Raw genomic sequence first — 16,417 nt, 5'->3', positions numbered from 1 at the left:
TATGATAACTACCTTAGTAATGACCTAAATATCTCAGTGATTTGATTAATATTTTATTATCTGGTCTCCCTAAATATAGTAATATAGTCACCCATCAGAAATATAAGATGTTTAAAACAAGTGTATTTAGATGACTGTATCTTTGAGTACTAACACATAAAAAAATATTTACATTGGTCATGTGAAAATGGTATGTCAGATTTTTCAATGAAATTGTTTGCCGGAATTCCTTTTACCAAGATAGCTCTAATATAATTGCACGTGGAATAACATCCCGAAGTCCAGAACATCATATATATTATTAAAATAAAGCAAATAACAAATGTAGAGTGGTCAGACCTCTTTAAGCCAAGTTCTTTCATGGCTGTCTTCTCCGATGATTGGTCTGACCTACCACTCTTAGACGCTGTGAGTTCAGTCTTGACCTTCTCAACCAACTGCAACTCAGCTTCAATGTCCAAGTGGTAACCAGGCTGTAGTGATTCACCCATCTTGAGTGCTTTCTATTCACCCATCTTGAGTGCTTTCTCCAGTAAAAGTCCATCTTGAGTACCAGTTACAAAAGCTAACGGACAAAAAAGAGATCGCCATTATAGTTGGCTAAACATATATACACTCATCTTTTCCTCAACAAAAAAGGGCATGTATAAATAAACACGCGTACCAGTAGAAACATGAAGCAACAATTTCAGATTAGGACACTTCTTTGCAAATTCGGATCCATATTTGGCTCCTAGTGCATTCGTTGCCAAAGCAACATCGTACTTGTACATGCAGTAAAATTCAACGAATGTGCAAAATAATTAATACATAAAGCTGGGACAGTAAAATTATTTGACTTCTATCCTTCCACAACCACCTCAACCTGGTATGTCTTTTTCAGGGATAGCATCTACGTAGGCAACATGTATCAACTTATCATATGAATATGAGTTCTTCGCCTGGCTAGCCATACAAGATAGGATTTGGACCGCTGATAGGTTGGCTCGATGTGGGTGGCCGAACTTTCACCTATGCCCCCTCTGCAAAAGGGAACAAGAGTCCGGGCTGCACCTTTTCGTCAAGTGTCGCTTCACCCTACACCTTTGGAATTTAGTCAACGAGTGGCTTAATCTAGAAAACCTTGACACACCGACATGCCACCTCGAGGATTCTATTAAGGAATGGTGGGTAAACCAATCAAGCAGGAGGGCACCCAACAGAAAAGTCATGGCCTCCCTCACAATGCTCATTCGTTGGACCATTTGGAACGAGAGGAACACCCGGGTCTTCTGACAGAAGAGCACCCCTCCTCCAATATTTCTCAACAACATCTAGTGTGTGGCCATTCTTTGGGTTACTGCCGGGCCAAGAAGCTGGGTACTATTGTGCCGGCAGACGGGGAGAGTAACATTTTTTTTGTCTTCGACTCGTGTAATTCAAGCTCTATTCACTCAATTAATATATGAGGCAAATCTTTTGCCTCGGTTTTGAAAAACAACAATCTGGGTAACTGATATATATGTTTCAAGATCTACAACTGTTTATCAGGTTCTTCCAAAGAAGTTCAGCAAGGAACGCCCCCCCCCCCCCCCCCCCCCACACACACACACAGACACCCACCAAATCAGATCTGTGCTCTTGATATTAATCACCATGATTTCAGTACTTCAACTTCCATTCTTTACCTATTCGCCAGCAACAACTTTTCCTAGCCCCCAGATTTCCATTTTTTGTTGCCAGGACTTTATTTTGTATTATGTCTTTTGTAGGTTGAACAACTCCTTCTGTGTGTGTCTTGGTCAGTAGTTCAGTACAATTATTTTTAGTGTTTATCTCAGTATAACTGGTCCTTCTAACATACAGGTTAAAAATAAACAACTCATCATAACTAAATTAAAAAGACATGAACATGCAGGTTTGCTTAGTAAGACTTCGATATGAGGAGATTCAAATTGGACGGTGCAAAATGTGATCGACTTTTATGAAGAAAATCAGTTACCTTGTAAAAAGATAGCTGAAGTGCTTTTACTGTTTTACCACAATTAATACTAATTGTTGTACCTTTCATAAAAGCTAGTTGTTGCAGCCCCATGGATGATAATGTCGATCTCCTCACACAGGTCGTCAACTCTGGAGTTGTCGAGCCTGAAGTTGTGAGACCCGACGTCTCCGGCGAGAGAAACTATCTTCTCTTTGATGAGCTTCTGGAAGTCAGCAAGCCCATGCTTTTCCCTCAGGGTATTGAACAGGTCCTTCCCCAACACTTGCAAGCGCGATACCAAGACGAACTAATTGAGTTTCCAAATTTGGCACGTACTATACATCTGACGTTAGTGTTATGTCCTGTTCATATCACTGCATGTAGCTGCGGTGATCCATGATTGAATGCAACGACACATTTCAACTTTACCTGGGTCAGGATACGCTGGTCGGCAGAGGCGACATCCGGTGCACACACCAACAGGTAGAGTTTCTTCACGTCCGGCTGTACCCTCAGTATCTTCTCAACCATCACTGCATGAATAGATGCATTATATATATGCATATCTATACGAGGCAAGTGTTAGATGTGTATATGGTATTTGCGTACATTTTCCAAGGAAACCAGTTGAGCAGGTGGCGAGGATGGTCTTTCCCCGGAAGCACCCAGCCACTGCTCTGGCGTCCATCGCGAGCTACCGTGATAATAAGGATCGAGAATCGACGAACCTGAGTATGTAGAAGATAGTGGCCGGTTTCTCTTGGATATGATGCTAGTGGAGAAGTGGAGTCAAGCCAGACAGGCAAGGAAGTGGTGTGCTTGCTAGCTTAGGTCTTGTGGATGCATGGTTAATACTCTTATAGTCCACCTGTATCGCACATTTGGTCGGGCCTTGAGCTGTGAACAGACAAGAGACACGTTTTTTTTTTCGAAAAGGAGACAAGAGACAAGTTCATGTCACGATTGAAATCAGTGTCCGAATGAATGCCTCCTCTGGACAGATGGTTGTCTTAGTCCTAGGTATTATGGCATATTTAGCTTGGGTGCTCCCTTGAACAGGTGCCTAAAGTAATTAAGCTCCTGGTTTCTCTAAGTATGGATGCTTGATAGGCATTGGTTATTTTTCGGACAGTAATTGGTAAATATTTTTTCTTTATCAAGGGGCACTCCCAACTCATTGTATCCTGACCTTGTATGTATTTACATATAACTCTCACTAGGGGTTTGTATCTAAATGAGCGGTCATTCAATACATTTTGTGAGAGAGAAGTATAAGCTGTCTTGGGTTCTGCGAAGAGCTGTATATACCCATACGACACCTCTATCTTTCCTCGTAAACTAGTCCTCAGGTCGGTCAGTAATTTATCTTAGTTGGCAACTTTAGCTACAGCTGAAATCATTGTGTTGGGACCACCCGAAGTGCCTTCAAAAAGAAGTTTGCATTTCAATGGATGGAGATTAAATAAATGCCTAATGAGTTGATGGATTCGGTCCATCACTCCCGCTCTTGCCAACTATTCCGACTGGCGCAGCAGCTCCTTCATCGCCACACCCCTCCACTTTGTTCCAGTGGCATCCAGTCAGGCAGTTCATCGCAGGTTGAGATCGGCATTCAATTGTGTGTCTGTGTGGAGGGGGGGGGGGGGGGGGGGGGGGGGGTCATAAACTTACTATGTACATGAAATAGTACACATCTCCTTTTGCCCTGCTACCGCATACCAGGCCACAGCGGATATGATATAAACAAAGATAACAATATGCTGACAAATATGAACCACGGCAGAAATAAATATAGGCGGGTGCTTGAGAGGTGCTTAAGATTTGCTGCTTGGAGAGTTGTTGCTGAGTTTGTAAGGGCTGATTTGCCCACAGTTAATCGGTGATAAAGCCATGCTTTACCCTAAAAAGAATATAGACGGGTGCTTGGAAAGGTGCCTAAGTTAGGCTCCTGGTTGTTTCAAAGTATGGGTGCTTACTATATTTATATGGTCCCGGCTGTTCTGTAGAGTCTTGTAGTCTACTAATATGGATTAGTATCTAAGGGCAATCTCAACGCATCTTTATTTTAAACTTGAATCTTGTGCACTAAATAGGTAAATATATAAATTGCTTGGAGTTTGCATCTTATTTTTGTATCTAAAGGACCTATCATCTAGTACAATTTGTGAGAGAGCAGTAATTAATCCCTTGATTTTTTGCCAAGTTGGTGTTCAGTCAGGCATGCATTGGGTTATTTAGATATGTCATGTGCACCCAATTGAAGTAATTTTTTTATCTAGGGGCACTCCTAATGTATTGTAAGTTTGTAACTTAAACTTATATCCTGTTCACTAAATATATATTTAGCATAGTTTTAAATAGCGAGCTATTTGGACCGGTGCTGCTCCTTCATTGCCGCACCCTCCACTTTGTTCAGAAGGGATCCAATGAGGTAATTCATTTCATATTCGTCTATCTGTGTCCGAAAACATGGGTAAGCTATCCTCAAAATCCAACCATATTTGTACCTATTAGGACGGCCAATTTAAGGATGGTGATTTCATTGTTGTATATGCTATTAGTTATGGTTAAAAATAGACTCATGCACGTTCCTAGAGAGCGTGATTTCATTGTTTGAGAGCTACATGCCACAACAACAAAATTTATTTTAGCTCCTAGAGAGCGTGATTTGATCAACTGCTAATATTGATCAACTGCTAATCCTATATACTTAAGAAGTTCACCCCTACTACCTTATTTATCTCAACATGCAAGCTGTCCACATCAGCAACCATGCCATCTAAGCAAAACTGATTTTATATGCAGCCACATCATCACTAACCCAACAGCCACTAGTAGAAAAAGGGTCAAACGTGAAGCACATTAGTGCCGGTTTGAATTAGAGCCGGCACTAATGTGTACATTAGTGCCGGTTCGTGGCGGCGATCAATAGTACCGGTTCGTGGCGAACCTTTAATACCGGTTCATGCCACGAACCGGTACTAAAGAGGTTGTGTCAGCCTGCGGTCAGGCTATGGCCCCACCATCACCATTTAGTGCCGGTTCGTACCACGAACCGGTACTAATGAGGTTATGGCAAGCTGTTTTTAGTCCCACCTCGCCAAGAGAGAGGCAGTATGAGCGGTTTATAAGCCGTGAGTGCACAGACAATGACGAAGAGTTGCAATGCTCACCTACATGTTGATTAGCTTCAAGCCTTGCGGAATAGCATATATTGCACTGAGCTATGTGCAGTGCAGTCTACACTATTCCGAATGGCTTGAAGCAAATTAACCAGCATTGCACCTCTTTTTTATTTTTAATAACTTATTCAAACTCCGGACTTCTTTTATGTTCAGTATGCAACATTTAAAGCGACGTCATCAATTTCCAACATGTTCTGACATCATTTGTTGTTTTTCGGTCATTTTTAGAGAGCTAAATGACCGTGAAATTGAAAATCACTACAAAATGAATCCTGAAAATGTTGAAACTTGGCATGGTATCATCATATCACCCGCATAGCGTGCGCGAAAGAGTAGAGAGGGTCACGGCAAAAACTGGACGCACTTCGTGTACAAACTGGACAAACTCTTTCCGAGTATCAGGGTTTCGGAGTCCGGAGTGGGTACTAATGTGCAACTCTTTGCTTGGTTTTGTTAGGGTGGTCCCTAGGAAGTCCCAAAACAATGGCATGAACCACCTCTACACAAGATTCCCTCATGTTTGTCGGTTATGGTACTTTCAGCCTATAAGTACTTAGACTCAGAGTGAGGAATCGATGCCGGTGAAGACCCTACACAAGGAGTGAGTGAATATTTGGCATGTACCACCCTAAGAGCACTTTTAAACACATGGTATGCCAACTCCTAGCTTTTCGTGCCATCCCGATGCTCTGGAGCCCCTCTATGGCGAAACCCTAGCCCCTCTACAACTTTCACCGAAGCCCAGAGTGGGTACTAATGTGCATCCCACCAATCAGGAAGAATCACACGGATCGTGTGTTTCTTTCTAGCTCTTGCGAGTCGTTGGATCAAGGGTGTGTTTCTTCCTAGCTCATGTGAGTCGCTGGATCGAAACTACCACAATCACTTTGTGAGCCAGACGACCCTATATATAGCCCACCTCTCGCCTTCCCTGCATAAGTCTTTTAGTTCATCGACTACATACATCTACCAGTTCATCGACTGCATACATCTACCAGTTCATCGACTGAATACAAATCATTCGGATTCGCCATCATACGTCCAACCCTGCATTTGATATGCATATATATGCATCACGAGCCACGGTTGGGCTGTATGATGGCAATACCGATTGGTTTGTTCTAGATCCGACATAAAAGGTTTGATACAACTTCTTTTTTGTGACATAAGAGCTATCTCTCCTCCTACCTATTTTAGTTACACAACTACCTATTTGTGCCAAATTTTCACTTTTGCTGTTGCTCTTGCATCATAAGCATCCATGTTAACTGGACTTACAAGTAATGCAATTTAACCAAACTATCTTGTGATCTTCGCCAAGCGAGAGGCAGTATGAGCGGTTTATAAGCCGTGAGTATGCAGCATTTAAAGCGATGTGATCAATTTCCAACATGTTCTGACATTATTTGTTGTTTTTCGGTCATTTACCTAATTGTTTAGAGAGCTAAATGACCGTGAAATTAAAAATCACTACAAAATGAATCCTGAAAATGTTGAAACTTGGCATGGTATCATCATATCACCCGCATAGCATGCGCGAAAGAGTAGAGAGGGTCACGGCAAAAACTGGACGCACTTCGTGTACAAACTGGACATACTCATTCCGAGTATCAGGGTTTCGGACGAGAACTCATCTGTTACATGGCCACTTCAATGTTTTTTAAACTTATTTGAACTCCGGACTTCTTTTTGTGTTCAGTATCCAGCATTTAAAGCGATGTCATCAATTTTCAACATGTTCTGACATCGTTTGTTGTTTTTCGGTCATTTACCTAATTCTTCAGTATGCAGCATTCAATTTCCAGAAGAAAATAAATAGAAGAAAATAAATAATGCAAAAAATAAAAAAACTATACAAAAAAATTACTCAAAAATAAATAGAAGAAAATAAATAATGCAGAAAAGAAAAAACTATATAAAAAACTACTCAAAAATAAATAGAAGAAAATAAGTAATGCAGAAAAGAAAAAAACTATATAAAAAATTTGTTGGCGCGCTGCCCAATGGGCCTGCCAGACCTAGGGTGTGCAGCAAATGCAGGCCCAGAAGGGCCAGCAGACTTACAGGGCAGCGCGCCCTAATTAATTAGGCCCAGAAGCCTGCTATATAGAGGAGTTCGAAGAGGTAGCCGCGGCTGGGTTTATAAACCAGTGCGGCTGCCCTTCGCCGGGCGAGGTGGGACTAAACTTTGGGGTGGCAGCGCAAGGCCTTTAGTACCGATTGGTGGCTCCAACCGGTACTAAAGACCACCCTTTAGTACCGGTTGGAACCACCAACCGGTACTAAAGGCCTGCTCTTCCCGCTTCTTTGCCTAGCCAAAGTAGGTCTTTAGTACCGGTTGGTGGCTCCAACCGGTACTAAAGGCTCACCCTATATATACAGCACTTACGAAATTTCAGTTACATCTCCCCACTTCTTTCGTCAACCTCTCGCGCGCCGCTCCCGTCGTCGCCGCCCGTCGCCCGTCGATGTCGTCGTCGTCCCTGCCGCCGCCCCGAACGCCGCGCGCCGCCGTCCGTCATCGTCCCGCGCCGCGGTCCCATCGTTGTCCCGCGCCGCCGTCCGTACGTATCTCGCTCTCTCCTCGCGCGTACCCGGCCGCCGCGCCACGCGCCGTCCGCCCCGAACGCCGCGCGCCGCCGTCTGTCCCCGCCGCCGCCCCGAACGCCGGCGCCCCCGCCCCGTACGCCGCCGCCCCCGCCCCGTATGCCGGCGCCCCCGCTCGTACGTACAGGGCGGCGGCATACGGGGCCGCACACACACACACATATACCACACACGCACACACACACACACATACACACAGACGTACACACATATACGTGCGAAATGTCATCTGACGACGAAAAAGATTTTATTTTGTGCGAACACTGTGAAGACCAGCGCGGCCTGTGCGACCAAAATTTCCTTGTTGATGGTAGGCGCTTCAGCATCAAGCTGGATGAGACATTCGAAGTTGATACAGTAAGTCACTTTGTCAATTATTATTTGAATGCAAAACTTATGCTTCATTTGCTTCAACTTATAATTTTAAATTTTCACTATTCTACTAGCGCATCCCCTGCCATGCAAGAATTTTTGTCTTGGATAAGATAGATTTTAGTGCTATAGATGATATGGAGGTAAAGAGAGTTTACTTGAAGACGGAGCATGGGTATACTTTCAACGTCAAATTATATAATGGAGACACATACACCCATCTTGAATGCAAAACTTGGCAAGCACTATGCAAGGCTTATGCATTTGAGCTTGATATGGTTATCACCTTTGATATTCGTCCGGAAGATGATATTGAAGGTAATATAGACATCTGGGTCGATGTGCAAACGCCTCCAGTTCTACCATTTGGTGAGTTTTTCTCAACTATGCATGCATATGTGTTTATGTCTTTGATACAGTTTATTCAAAAATAGTTGACAACTAATTTGTATTGTCAGCTTATTTCGGTTCAAGCAAACATGTCCGGCGCTTGGTAGACAGGACCTACTACTGCCCCGGGGCTCAACTAAACTGCGAGGAGATAAGTCATTATGTTTCATGGCTTGAGGATCTTAATACTGTCAAGACAAATTTTTTTCCTAAACTTAGAAATGTTAGTACTCAAAACGTGCGACCAATGGTGATCGTATTGAACTACGGTCACATCTATAATCGAAAGATGGTAAGATTTTAAATATTTGTCCTTAATTAGTGCATCTTTTGCATACATTATTTTTGAAGCTAAACTTTCATTGCTTAGTATATTAATTACTATACGGTGTTCTTCAACAGGGACTTCCGATGACAGTTGTGCCTCAGTGGATCGAGACAAAAGGTCGCATGTCAATGGTTAGCTTACGACCAAGATTTCCTACATTGCACATGAGTGCATTCAGGATTTCTGAAAGCGAAGAATGCTTAATAGTGAAAGATTGGAGCAAAATTGTTAACGATCGCAGAGAAATACTAGGGGGCAGCAAGGAGAAGCGCAACCCAAGATTAGAAGACAGATTCATCTGCATGCTCCAGTATGATGAATCAGGAGAGCTATACATGTTCTATGTTATTCTACCTGAGAGGGAGCAGCAGGATCAGTAGCTACTAGTTCATGCTCTTAATTAGTACTTGTCTCATGTCCGTGTCCTGAACTTCGATGTTGGTGATGATTATGTTGGACTTGATGATATCTTTGCTTCTGTTACAAAGTGAATGTTTCCTCTTTAAGCTAGCCAGCGTTGATGATGATTAGATAGCTAGCGGTAATGACTATGATGATTAAATAGTGGTAATTAGACGACTATGATGATTTTTAGCTAGCTAGAGTTTATTTATTTATTAATATGCGATGATGATGATGATGACGACTACAACTCATTATAACGTAAAACAATCCTAAATTAAATTGATAACATAAATTTAATTGAAAAATACAAAATAAAACAAAAACCCACAAGCATTTAGTACCGGTTGGTGTTACCAACCGGTACTAAAGGGCTCCCGGCCCCCGGAGCTGGCTCGTGCCACGTGGATCCCCTTTAGCACCGGTTCGTGCTGAACCGGTACTAAGGGGGGGGGGGGGCTTTAGTGCCGAAACGTTAGTGCCGGTCCTAAACCGGCACTAAAGGGCCTTACGAACCGGTGCTATTGCCCGGTTTTGCACTAGTGAGCTGGCGCCCACACAATTCCATCAACAAATCATGGGACTCGGTTTTTCATTAGTACGTAAGGATCCAGGTCAGCGAAGCGACACATCATTTTCACAAGATTTTTTTAGTACGCTGCAAACTCTGGTCACTGAAACGATTCGTCATTTACTTAGAATTCAGTTTTTACTTGATGCGTTTGGAGTCCTGTCCTCGAAGCTATCCATCCTTTCCTATTCGTAACGTATGATGCATTCCTTTTATAACTGGAAGATCACAGATGCATCATCTCTCACTTCCTCACGCATCTCATCTTCCCACATACATATTTCTTATAGAGTTGCGGCTGTCAAAACTGAGCTCCGGTGCGAGCGACCTTCATGCCAAGATTGGGTTGGATGCAGCGCCACCGCATCGTGCCTGGATGGAACCGCTGCATGCCAATAGTTCTTCGTTGGCTCCCACATGGGTTCGTTTGGATGACCACCATCAATCTTCTGCCTCGGCTTCACATGCCCGCCACCCCGCATAGTCGTGGCATCACAAAGAATCTTCCCGCCGCCGCCCATGGTACAGCCCTCAGTACCTCCTCCGTTTCCTCCGGCCTGGAGCACGGCCAGCCGGTCGGCATGGTTTGAGGTGAGAGAGGAAGAAGAAGCCCTATTTGCAGTTGAGATCTGTTCGCATGTACTACCAAACCAATTTCCTTACCCATGTCTCTCCTATCTTCTCAATACCGCTAGCGCCACCTTAAGCACGTGGAATTTTATTGCAGTGTGCAAACTGAACTCCTTCCTATTGTTGGTGTCAATGTTACCGTGTGCAAGCTAAATGGGTAATGCATGACCCTTTCCCTAATTCTTTTTTCATTTTGGAATCTAAAGGACAATAATTTCATTATTGACATATTGCACTTGATCTTGAATTAGTAACCAATTAACCATCACATATTATGATTTAACGATCTGCTCTGCTGCATTTGCACATACATGTGCATTGGGTTTTGTTCAGAGAAGTTTGGATCTATACTTTTATGAGCAGTCCACTGGTCGATCTCTTCGTATCTATTATTTGTCGATCTCCCAACAGTTTCTTAATTAAAGAGGGGAGTATGGATGAAGCAGAAGATTGATTAGGTTCAGTAAAGGCATTCAGTATTGCCCTCTTGACGGTCAGAATCATGGCCACATGAAAATACTTTTATCAGTTTGCATGAATTTAGTCTGTTCTTTTCACGAATATTCTGCAGAGAGTCCATTTTGATCTCCTATCTGCCCTTGCTTCAAATAAAATCGGCCGCTTAACTGAAAGTATTGTCAAAGTAATACCTTCTATGATTATTGGTTAGTTGCTTGCATGTGATTGTCATTTTTAACTACATGGGAATATGGATCTCAATGCTTACCTATGTATATGTTCTCATGCTCTTCATATATTATACAATGCTATTTTCATTTTCTTTCAGTTGTCTTGGACATGTTGCCGGGAGTCCCGGACATGTGTTTGATTGCTAATAGTATATGTCTAATTTTCTCATGCTTTTTTCAGGAATAGTATTGATGTGTTCTGTTCTCATGCTGCCTACCAAGGGGTTGCCAAAGATCAGCGGTCGGCTACGGGTACGCTCTCCTCAATTATCAGCGATTCTCACTCCTTCAGAATAATGATGTGTTTATTAATTCCCAATCGATTGACACCTGCTTCATACCCATTCAATTTGTTCATGTACTGGATAAAAGAGTTTGGATTTAATGGGAGGAAGCGATTAATGTTTTGTTGTGAGTACTAGACTCATGGCGAACGATGTCCGATGCAGTCCTCTCACTGATCTTGGCCTGCAATCTCCATTTTGCCAGTTAGATTTTTCGTGTACTCAGATAACTATATTTATGTGGAATTGTACCCTTTATCATATTTTGTAAGCTAACAAGCCTAATTATTAAGTTTGGTGCATATACAAGGGCCTTACGCTAATTCCTTACTTTCCAGTGGAGTATTTCTATGCTAAAGTATAGATTATGAGAACACCCTCCTCAGTTACATCTATACAACTTCGTTTTTTTTAGTCTGCGGGAAAGAATTTGCAGTACAACCACAAGAGGAAGCCATGACATAATAGAGTTCTTTGCAGCAGGAAAGTTGTAATCAGTCACATCACCATTTAATTTCGATTATCTCTGACAATCATGGGAACTACAGGGATAAATAAAAAATGCACGATTTTGTTAACATACATAATTGATGTGCTGACTTCACCTTATTATGATTGATGTTGCCTGGTAGGCCCTCTGTGCAAGAAAAGTTGATATATACTCTGTCCCTGTCACATTGTTGTTGTTGGAATTGTCAGTGCCAATTTAGCCTTATATTTCTTTTTGTTAAACAAGACCCTTAATGCAAGCGAAAAGTACCACATCAATGCTTGGTGCACCATCATATTCTATATAACTAAATAGATTATTCCAGTAATATTTTTTTTCAACATGTACACATGTAATCTTAACAGTTAAATAGTAAAATAAATTGTATGTATTTTTTAGTTTTACTTCTCTGCCAATCAAATATTCATGTATACAAAAACTAAATCTCATCAAAATATATTGTAACCAATTCCCGCAGCAACGCGCGGGGTATTGTCTAGTTAATTACAAGAATTTGGGGCATGTTTCAATGCGGGTTTGATGCACGTGACTGTCGCCCCTTCATTGCGACGCGACGTGCGTCTGTCCGTGCTGCCCCCATCTAACCATAGTTGGGCAGGTTGGTTGGGTTGACCTGCTGTCATGACCATCTTCAGGAGGTTATGCCTAGCCATCAATCGTTTTCTGCCTTTGCTACGCTGCCGCTGGAGCGACGGTACGAAGTTGAATATGAGTCTGCTGGAGGATCTGGTCTGTCCTGTGACCGAATCCCATGTCTCGGGGGCGGCCTATTTCTTTCTTGTACTGGTCCATAACATCAACATGCATGGAGGGAGGGCCTAGGTGCTGGCTAGCGCACGAGACTTGCTTTTCTAGGTCGCTCGCAAAATGGCAATCCAAGATCAGTAAGAAGTTCATCAATCAATGCCACCAGCTCCATGCAATGCATTGGCTTCTCCCGAAACAGGCTTTCGCCTCATTTTATATATAAAACAAAAAACACAGTACACGTCCGAACGATATAAGGTGGAGAAGAATCCCTCAAACAAGCAGATCAAAAGAAAACTGGACCGGTAAAATCATGCCAAAAAAGTACATAAAAGAAAGCCCGATAGGAATGTAGTTCTGTCTCGCTTCTTTCTTCTCTCTCTCTCTGCTCATTAACTAGGCCTCCACCGCCTGACGCCTAATGCGTCCTGAGGGGGCATCACGGGCGAAAACCCTAGGTGTGGTCGCCCTCGTCCATCTCCTCCTCCTCCAACTACAAATCCCGTTCGGCCAACGATGTGTTAGAATTCTCTGGACTCACTCTCGCAGAGATGAACACTGGTGTTTGGCGTCGCGTAATACCTTGCAACTTTTCTGTCTTTATCTTCTTATGCACTTACAAAGAAGAAACAGTGGCCGGTAGAGATCCTACCTCGGCGCCACGATCTGGCTCACCCTCGCGCCATCCCACGAGCACCAAGACCGGGTCCTAGCCCTACATGCACGGCACGCACAGATGGGGCTCATGCCTAACTAAACTTAACGGAAATAAAGGAAAAAAAACTACTGCTACCAAGGACTAGATTAAGTTGTCAACAAATCACCCCCTAATCTTGTCGTTGCTGATTTATTTCCTAAGAATTTCAGTCATGCCGATCCTCCTCCTCAGCTCCTGGAACGCCAGTCGTCGAAGTCCCTTTGTCAGAGTATCAGCAAGTTGATCATTGGTTCGAACATAGTCGATGTCTATCTTTCCTTCATCCACGCATTCCCGAATGAAGTGGTACCGAATGTCAATGTGCTTGCTCTGCTCATGGAAGACAGGATTCTTCGACAGAGAGATCGCCGATTTGTTGTTGACGAACAGCTTCGGCGGCACCGTCTCGTCGTTCAGCATCTCGCCGAGCAGCCATGCCAGCCAAATCCCTTGACACGCAGCAGTAGTGGCCGCAACGTACTCGGCCTCGCATGAAGAGATGGCCACCACCCGTTGCTTCTGCGACTGCCAGCTTATGGGGTTCTCACCGAGGAAGAATATGGTGCCCGTCATGCTCTTCCGATCGACAATGCCCCCGTCGTGATCTGCATCACTGAACCCTGTTAGCTTCGGCTCGCCCTTCCCGCGCTTGAACGTGCATCCGTACTCCAGCGTCCCTGCTATATAACGCAACAGGTTCTTCACCATCACGTTGTGAATTGCAGCAGGGGCCTCCATGAACCTGCTCAGCTAACCCACCGCGAAGCTTATGTCTGGCCTTGTGTGAGTCAGGTACCCTAAACCTCCGATAATGGTCCGGTAATACGTGATGTCCACAGCATCCCCGATGTCCTCCTTGCTTAGTTTCAACCTCGGCTGTATTGGTGTGCTAAGCGAGTTGCAGTCTGCCAGCCCAGCTCGCTCCAACAGACACTTGGCATATGCTGTCTGGTAGAGCGTGGTCCGATCACACTCCTGGTGGATCTCAATGCCAAGATAGAAGCTGAGCTTTCCTAAGTCACTCATGCGGAACAGCTTGGTCATCTGCTGCTTGAAACTTGCGATCACCTCCATGTTCATGCCGGTGATGATGAGATCATCCACACCCCAACGAGCAGCAGTGAGCTTCCTGTGCCCTGCCGATACACCGCGTGCTCTGACGGACGGCGCTCAAAGCCAGTGTGCTCAGACTGTTATCCAGCTTCCCGTTCCACGCCCTTGGAGCTTGGAGCTTGGCGCAGTCCATATAGGGCCTTGCGGAGGCGCAACACCTTATCTTCTTCTCCGACCTTCACGTATCCAGGCGATTGCTGCACATACACCTCCTTGAGTAAGTCGCTATTCAAGAACGCGGACTTCACGTCCATGTGGTGCACCTGCCAGTCATGGTGAGCGGCGAGGGCGATCAACAAACGCACAGAGTCCATTCGTGCGATCGGCGCAAATATATCCTCGTAGTCGATCCCTTGTCAGTGGACGTAGCCCTTGGCTACCAGCCTCGCCTTATGCTTTACCATGACTCCCTGGGCGTCCTTCTTTAGTTTGTACACCCACTTTAGGCCGATGGTGCGGTGCCCAGGTGGGAGCGCACACAGCTCCCAGGTGCGGTTGTCGATGATGCTCCGCATCTCCTCTTCCATGGTATCGCACCACCCCTTCTCGGCCTTCGCCTCGTTATACGACGCTGGCTCTTCTGCAGCTAGCAAAGATGAAGGACACCCCTCTTCCTCGGCGAACAGGACGTAGTCGGCGAGCTGCGTGTTCGGCTGCACAATGCCTTCCTTGGCCCGGGTGCACATGGGGTGCACATTGATCGCTGCAGCCTATCCAGTGCTTGTCTTCGAGCCCTGCTCGATGGACTCGGGTGTCGATGGTGTTTGCGCACTCGAGGACGTGGGCGTGGCAACAGTTGCGCAGGGTGACCCGGACGACCTCTGTGTCGTGGGCACCACGTCGAAGGTGTCCGTGGTACCGACCGCTGGCCAGTACGCCTCCTCGACGATGAAGGATCCTTGAACATGTGCTGGCTCATCTTCTCCCTCGGGCTTGCTCCAGTCCCAAGCAGCTTGTTCGTCGAAGATGACATCTCTGTAGATGTGCGCCTTCCTCAACGCCGAATGGTACACCCGGTACGCCGCGGTGCCAGGTTCATACTCGAGCAGCACGATAGGTTGGCTCCTGTCGTCCAGCTTCTTTGCATTTGGGCGCGTCGTCTTGACGTGGGCGATGCACCCAAACGCCTGGAAATGGTGGACGGCAGGCTATCTGCCGCACCACACCTCGTACGTCGTCATCTTGGCAACGCTCTTTGTCGTGGAGCGGTTGAGCAGGTACATGGCCATGGTGACTACCTCTTCCCCAAAACGCCCAGGGACGCCCTTCGCTTTCAGGAGAGTGCGAGCCATGCCGACATGGTCTGATTCCGCCGCTCGACCACGCCGTTTTGCTGGGGTGAGTAAGGAGCCGTGAGCTGTCTCTTCACCCCCTGATCTGCGAAATATTTCCCGAGGCTGGTGGAGGTGAACTCTCCTCCACGATCCGTGTGCAGCGCCATCAGGCGGTGCCCAGCCTCGAGCTCTGCAACTGCCTGGAACTGCTTGAGCACCAACTCTGCTTCATCCTTGGTCGTGAGGAGTCGCAACCACATGAACCTGCTCTTGTCATCAACAAGCAGCAGGAAGTAGCGTCCCCCCCTCGGCGTAGGAGGAGAGATTGGGCCGCAGATGTCCGCGTGCACCAGCTCGAGCACTTCCTCCACTCGATTCAGTGCCTGGTGTGGGAACCACGTGCGTCGCTGCTTGCCGGCGAGACACGCCTCGAAGACACGGTCCACCTCATCGATGGGAGGCGGGCCGCGCACCACTTCCTCACGGGCAAGGCGTCGCAGAGCTTGGAAGCGAATGTGGCCGTACCATGCAGGCCACCGCCATGTGTCCTTGCCACCGTGCACCGCGAGACACATGGGGCGCGCCAAGTTCAGGCGCAACACGTACAAACGCCCCTGCGTGTGCGACGCTCGAGCGATCAGCTGCCCGTCCGGG

The sequence above is a fragment of the Triticum urartu genome, chromosome 4A, assembly GCF_056163025.1.
Source record: "Triticum urartu cultivar PI428250 chromosome 4A, HENAU_Tu73, whole genome shotgun sequence".
Lineage (NCBI taxonomy): Eukaryota > Viridiplantae > Streptophyta > Magnoliopsida > Poales > Poaceae > Triticum > Triticum urartu.
The sequence above is the reverse complement of the archived record's forward strand: the minus strand, read 5'-3'. Positions refer to the sequence as shown.